Here is an 8,022-nt window from a genome sequence, read left to right on the forward strand (position 1 = left end):
AGTAGAAAAAGTGGGAAGCATCAAATGAGGTCACTTAATGACCTAGAGGTGAGTATGCAGCTGAATAATGGACCACTAAGAGGACTCAACATTAGTATTCTGATAAGGCCTTCAAAAGGCATGCATGGAACAAGAAAGGATGATAAAAGAAAGTTAGATGACCCAGGAGATGGTCGAGATGAAGGTGGCACATGCACAAAGCATGAAGCATTATGTTCTACAGGAGAAAAGGGAGCTGGAAACCAACCACAGAAATGCAAAGAGTGAGTGAAGAATATGGTGGATCGGATGGCAATGGCAGTTCGGGTATAAAGAAGAAACATTGATGAAGTAAAGTAACCAAAAGTGGAGCCTCACCAAAATTGGCACATACTAGTGGATGTGCAGGTTTGGTGGGGGCGAATGTCTGTGATTCTTCACACACTATGTAAAAAAAGAAAATAATAATAATAATGAAATATTTATTTTATAGTAGCTTAAATGTTGGGAATATGTCCCTCTAGTGGGAGGAAGAACCGACTGATCGGAAAGCCGACAGTCGATGGCAGGGAAGATCCGACTGTTCGGAAAGCCAACAGTCGAAGAGTCAAAAACAGTGAGTTGACTGTTTGAAGATTTGACTATTATTATTATAGTAATAATAATAATGATGATGTTAGGAAACGGGTCTCTTGAATGGGGAGAGAGAGGAGCCGAGGTGATGAGGGACTATAATTGTATATAGCCAACTCGGGAGACTATAATTGTAAATAGTCTAAGTGTGTGCCCCATGAGGGCTACGTATGTGAATAACCGGAAAGTTGTGTAAGTATATATACAACCACATATCATGGGTCATGGAGGAAGCCTCATTTAATGATACAATCGGAGAAATAGAGAGTATCATGGACTTGAGCCCTCATGAGCAACATATGATTCAAGTCAACTCCATCAACATGTATACCGCCATCGACGAATGCCGACGAGGGGTCATGGAGGAGTTGGTCAAAGTAAACACAAAATATAAATCAGTAGATAAGAAGGTCAAGCCGGTAACTATTCCGTTACTAGAGTATAGTTGGCAAAGGATGAAAGAAGTTACCAAGGATCCAAGTCTCAGAGACCCAAAAGGGATAGGCCATACCTTCTCCGATGAATCAAGAGGGAAACTCCAAGTCAGGAAGGATGACTTCCTTCTCCCCGAAGAAGAAGAAAGGTTTAGGATGATGCGTGAGAGACATGGGAAAGCCTTCGCCTTCTCTCCACAAGAAATCGGATGTGCCGACCCAAAGATGATAGAGCCGATGGTGATATTTACGGTGTCGCATGTACCTTGGAACCTCAAGCCGATACCGGTTCCAAGAGCTCACATTCCGAATTTGATTGAGCTTCTAAAGGAGAAGGTTAGGATGGGAATTCTTGAGCCGTCCAATGCTCCCTACTCCAATAGATGGTTTACGGTGCCGAAGAAGAATGGGTCCTTACGCTTTATTCAAGATCTCCAACCCATCAACAAGGTGACGATCCGAAATGCTAGAATTGGTCCAAGCGTGAATGAATTTGCCGAAGCCTTCGCGGGAAGATCGATCTATTCCAATGGTGATCTGTACTAGGCCTATGATCAATTTCAATTGTCAGTCAATAGTAGAGACATTACAACAATGAGGACACCGATTGGGTTGGTAAGGATGTGCACCTTACCCCAAGGTGCGACAAACTCCATAGACCACATGATGAATGCCATGAACAAAGTGTTAAAGGATTGTATTCCTGATATCACAATGCCCTTCTTAGATGACATTCCGATCAAAGGATGCTTGGTGGAAGAAAAAGATGAATCAAAAGATGAAGATGGTTGCCGAAAATTCATCATTGATCATATAAATGATAGTGAGAAGGTGTTGCAAAAGCTTGAGGATGCAAATCTCATGTTTTCGGGAGAGAAGTCCGCATTCGGTCAACCATAAATATTGGTAGTAGGACACTTGTGTGGATCTTATGGCCGGAAGCCATCTCCATCCAAGGTGAATGCTATCCAAGAGATGAAAGAGGAGTGTGAGTTCCAAACAAAGGTGAGAAGATTCATGGGCATGTGCATTCTACCACATAGGGATTCCACACTATGCCCATGTCGTTGAACCATTGTATGAACTACTAAAGAAAAGGCGGAAGTTTGAATGGGAAGACGAGCATACCTATGCGGTTCAAAAGTTGAAGAAACTATTATTGGAAGCTCCAGCATTGCGCAAAGCTGACTACACCTAAGGTACCCCGATATATGTGACAGTGGATATGAGCCCAACCGGAATTGGATGGGTGATTAACCAAGAAGACAAAGACAAAAATCGGTATGCAATCTGATTCGGTGCAAAGGTGATGACCAAAAGACAAAGAAAATACGCCCAAGTAAAGAGAGAGCTATGGGGGATAGTATCCGCGGTTAAAACCGATCGCGACTACCTTATCGGAACGGAAGTCATAATCGAAATCGATTATCTACCTATTCTTGGGATGATATCCGGTTGTACTACACCGGATATTGCTATGCTACGATGGATTGCCTATATCAAGTCGCTCAACCCCGAGATTTGACATATAACTAGGAAGCATAATGTGGTGGCTGATATGTTGTCAAGGGCAAGGTACGAGGGTGAAGAAGATCCACGCTCCGATGAAGATGATGTTGGCCTAAACTTCTTTATGGTTTCTTGTGCTCGGGTGCTAGCGGTGTTTAAAGTAGAAGATTATGAGGGTGAATTCATCGAAATTGGAGAGTACTTAAGCTCTCTTAAAAAGGATGTATCATGGTCAAAGGAAGACTTATACCGAATTAGGAAGAAGGCCGACAAGTTCTTCCTCAAAGAAGGACATCTATGGAAGTTTCCAAAGAGGAAGAATGGAACTCCACTTCGAGTGGTGTGCAAGAAACAAGATCAACAAACACTAATTGCTGAATTTCATGATAGTGTGTGGGCGGGTCATCGAGATATATGGGCAACTTTTGCAAAGCTCAAGGAGAAGAATTGGTGGCCGGGTGTTTACAAAGATGTAGCAAGCTATGTTGAAACATGTGCACAATAGCAATTATACTCGAATATTCAACATAGGGATGAACTTCATCTGACATATCCATTATCAATGCACTATAAGTGGTTGGTAGATGATGAAGAGAGAGAGAAAAAAGATAGAGAAGAGAAGAGGAAGAAAAAAGATAGAGAAGAGAAGAGGAAGAAAAAAGAATACTTCAATATACTATTAAGAAAAGAATACAATCCTCTTAGACACCAAGAGGAACAACCCCAAATAACTACTTCAATATACTATTACTAAAATAGTCTTTTTGCCTTCTCTCTTTCTTCTACTAATCGTCTTCCCACTTCTTCTAATCTTCTTCTTCTTCCTCACTTCTTCTTGTAGATATTCTATCCTTCCTTATAGATATTCTATTCTTCCTCCATCCCCCATATTGCTAAGAATACCGCATATTTATAGGTTTTTAGTTGCGTTATTCTTGCTTTTTTCTTTTCTTTTCTTTTATATATCCTCGAGTTTGTGTGGTGCGTTTTTCATATCATTATTTCTGGTTTTTCATCCAAATTTGTTATACAAGAAAGCTCTCTTTGTCATCTTTCTTACAAATATTTTCTTTTGAAATTTGGATAAGAGATGAAGAAGTTATGAGCTTTTTTCTCTACCTTGCTTTTTCTGCTTAATTTCCTACGTTTTTCTTCTTTTTCTTCTTTTCTTCTTTTTCTACTTTTGAAAAACGCCTCTAACTTTATTTCTCTTCAATTTCATTTATCTTTTAATTCTTGGACGTTTCATATTGTGCTTTATTCTTCTATACCTTCGCATCCAATGTATTTGTCACGGTCTTTTCCTATCAACAAAAATCGACTTCACAATAGACATAGTGGTTATGCCAATGGGATTGTGGAAAATGAGATACCTCATGTAGCAAGAGAGGATCTCACCAACCAAGTAGAAGGTCAGGCACTAAGGAATAAAACAACTTTGGTGATTTTGCAAGTTTCTCCTTGAAGATGTTATTTGTCGATACGGATGTGTCGGCAAAATAGTAGCTGATAGAGGAGAATTAGATGCAAATGAAGCTAAAGAGTTTTTCTCAAGGATAGGCGTCAAATTATCACTTATCATGGCATACAACCCGGAGGCAAATGGAAAGGTGGAGCGGGGACATAGCCCGATTGTAAAAGCTCTAGCAAAGGCTTGCAATAGGAAGATGTGGGACTGGCCACGATTATTGGATATATGCCGTCCGAGCTCATATTAGGACAAAAACCAATAATGCTTATCAAGAAAAGTGTTACCTCATGGACGGCTTTGCCATGGCAAGAGGAGATGAGTCGAGAAGACTTGCTAGTTACAAGGATCCAACAATTAGAACGGAGACCCAAAGATGTCGAGTTACCAATAGAACGGTTACGTGAGGCTCGATTGAGGAAAAAGGAGAATTTTGATAAAAAGCATCGTCTTCGTCTAAGAAAAATTGAAGAAGGAGATTGGGTACTTGTCTATGATAGTAGCCTTGATAATCAGCATAGCACTACTCGAAAGTTCGTGAAACGATGGTTTGGCCCATTGGTGGTTAAGGAAATAGAAAACAATGCAACCTATTTTCTAGCAGAGTTAGATGGAACTTGACTTGCTTTGCCAATTGTAGGGAAGAGAATCAAGATCTTTAAGAGAGGAGAAACCACAAATCCTCAAATCGAACCTCTAGACTTCGAGGTTTCAAAAGAATAAGCAATAGCAGCTAACAATCATTGGCACATACTGGAGGATGTGCATGTTTGATGGGGGTGGATGTTATGATGTTTTCTAACACATAGTGTGAAACCACCCTTGAAAAGAAGTAAAATAGTAGTTCAAATAAACTAGTATTGTGAAGTCAACTTTATTGGTAGCAAAAATACTTTTTCATTTGCCAAAGATAATTCCTTATAAATAAATGGTCAAAGGATTGAACCGTACAATAAATAATGATGAATATTAAGTTAGAGGCGGTTTTCAAAAGTAGACAAAAGTAGAGAAAAATATGGAGAGAGAAAAAAACACGCGTGCATATGAGGAGCACAATAGAGAAAAATGCTCATAATTTCCTCGTAAAATGTCCAAATTAGAAAAGAAAATATACATAAGAATGCTAACCCAAAGAGCTTTCCAAGATTATCTTGCATGTGAAATTTGGGGCTAGAAAACAGAAATAATGAGGAAAAGAAAGCTCCACTCATATAGACAAGCTTTTTTTTAGGGGAAAAGGCAAGCAATCCTAAACCTATAAATAAGAGCCTATTCTAGTGAAGAAGGGGGGGAGGGAGAAGGAATGCGGAAGCTCTACTCAATTGGAAGGCAAAAGAAGAAGGATCAACAACATCGAGAGGCATCATCAACAAAGAATCACCTTCTTCTATATTCCACTCTCTTCTTTCCTCCACCTCTCTTCCCCCTTACTTTATAAATTATCTCTCATATTAATATCAAACCCGTTGTAAATTTGATTCTTATTTTATAAAAGAATCTATTATATTGTAATAAACTAATGTTTGGTTTTACCTACGTGTCTTATATGTTATCGTCATTTGTGCTTATTTGTTTGTGTATCTTGTGACAAGGGAGCGTTTCGGGCTTGCCCATGCACCTCTCCTTTCACAAAGGCATTCAAACTTACGTATCTTTTATATGTTATTGTCATTTGTGCTTATTTGTTTGTGTGTCTTGTGACAAGGGAGCGTTTCGGGCTTGCCCATGCACCTCTCCTTTCACAAAGGCATTCAAACTTATGTATCTTATATGTTCTTGTCATTTGTGCTTATTTGTTTGTGTGTCTTGTGACAAGGGAGCGTTTCGAGCTTGCCAATGCACCTCTCCTTTCACAAAGGCATTCAAACTTACGTTGTCGTGTATTTCGTACACTACGTGAAAAACGTTTAAAGTACCCGATTTAATAAATATGAAGAAAACAAAGAAAATATGAGAATACATGTTACATGCATAAGACAAGATTCGAACCTTGTACCTCCATGTTAATAATATAAAGCCTTACCATTACATTAACATATCATAAGTGTTAGAAAAACAGATATCCCACATAGAAACATTTTTTCCACACATATTTTCTAGGAAAAAGCTTTAGTTAGAAGAAAAACGCGTGATAGAAAAAAGCTACACATGCACATCTAGCGTGCATGAACACTATAGTCGATAAAAACGCATGAGGTTAGAAAAAGCATAATCACTTTTAGAAGAAGCATATTAGAGAAAGCATATAGTCTATAGTTAGAGAAAAAACATGGATTGCTAAAACTCTCTCATCACTATATAAGGATGGGGAGCACAATGTAATAAGTGTGGGAAAACTTTGGAAATTGGATATATTTCTAAAAACACCAATTAATAAATTATATTTGTGGGATTCACGAAGTAAACTATACTCGTGGGATTCACAAGGTTTCTATATCTTTCTCTTTCAATCCAAATTCATATTCTTATCTTTATATTGATTAATCTAATAAAATACATTATACTCGTGGGATTCATGAGGTTTCTATTTCTCTTTCTTAAATTCTATTCATAACTATACTCGTCTGAAATTCTTCCTCCTCTTAGTCCAAAACCCCAACGGTTCCCACCCGACTCATGCAACAATCCGGCGCCAAAAGGCACGACAACGTATCTTATATGTTATTATCATTTGTGCTTATCTGTTTGTGTGTCTTGTGACAAGGGAGCGTTTCGGGCTTGCCCATGCACCTCTCCTTTCACAAAGGCATTCAAACTTACATGTCTTGCGTGTTAGTGTAAATCTTGCTTGTGTGTTCGTGTGACTTGTGCCAAGGGAGCGTTCGGGTTTGCCCATGCACCTCTCCTTTCATAAAGGCGTTTGAAATCGTGTCTTGCGTGTTAGTGTAAATCTTGCTTGTGTGTTCGTGCGACTTGTGGCAAGGGAGCGTTCGGGCCTGCCCATGCACTTCTCCTTTCATAAAGGCGTTTGAAATTGTGTCTCCCGTGTGTAAACCTTGCTTGTGTGTTTGTGTGTCTTGTAACAAGGGAGCGTTCGGGCTTGCCCATGCACCTCTCTTTTCACAAAGGCATTCGAAACTCTGTCTCTCGTGTGTGTAAGCCTTTTCCTCGTGTGTCCGTGTGTAAGCCTTCCTCACGTGCATTAGTTCGCTTTGTGACTAGGGGTTGATTCAGGCTTGCCCATGCACGTCTCCTTTTCACAAACACGTTCAAATAATCGTGCCTTGTTTGTGTAAGCCTTCCTTGTGTTGTGCATGTGAGCCCTATTTCCTTCCCATCCATAACCCTGGCGATTCCGACTCACAATCCGCACATAGTGACGGATTTTCACGACACCGTGAAGCCGATCTTGTGTTATGGGTTGGGCCTACATGAAGGGTCGACACTTCGGAAAAAGATGCTCTTTGGACCTCAATAGGACTTTTGGCCGTCTTATGCATAGCTGACTCATTGAACACTACGTTCAAACTTCAAACGATTTGTCTATGCTCAGGATCCTAGAGTCGGTATCCGATTTCGCCATCTGGTCCATAACCTAGGAAAATAGATTTCCTGGACCTTGGTGCAAGTTTGCGGAGATCATCTTTTGGTATGAGGGCGTATGCCTCACACCCAAAGATCCTCAGGTTGTCGTAATTCGGTTTACTACCAGCCCATAATTCCTTAGGTATCTTAAGTCCTAGAGTCCTACTCGACGACATATTGATATTGTGTACTGTTACGGGCATGACCATTTAATATCCCGTGGTGAGAATTTACTGTAGTATTCTATACACGTGGATAAGTGTGAGGGTTAAACGAGAGTGTAAAGAAGGGGAGGATTGCTTTTAATCCTCGGGATTGAGACAACCCATTAGGTCAAGTGTGAACTTGCCTGGGGGCCTTGGGTATCGCTATAAATAAGAGGCCTAGCTACCCTCATTTCAGGATCTTTTGACTACATCGAGACTCTGCTCTTGTGGTGGGTCAACTCTTGTAGCGAGCGCGCTAGCACTAGGT

This window comes from Azolla caroliniana, unplaced genomic scaffold, assembly GCF_043228905.1.
Source record: "Azolla caroliniana isolate FFs.n. ecotype wild unplaced genomic scaffold, voAzoCaro1.0.p SCAF_20, whole genome shotgun sequence".
NCBI classification, from domain to species: Eukaryota; Viridiplantae; Streptophyta; class Polypodiopsida; order Salviniales; family Salviniaceae; genus Azolla; species Azolla caroliniana.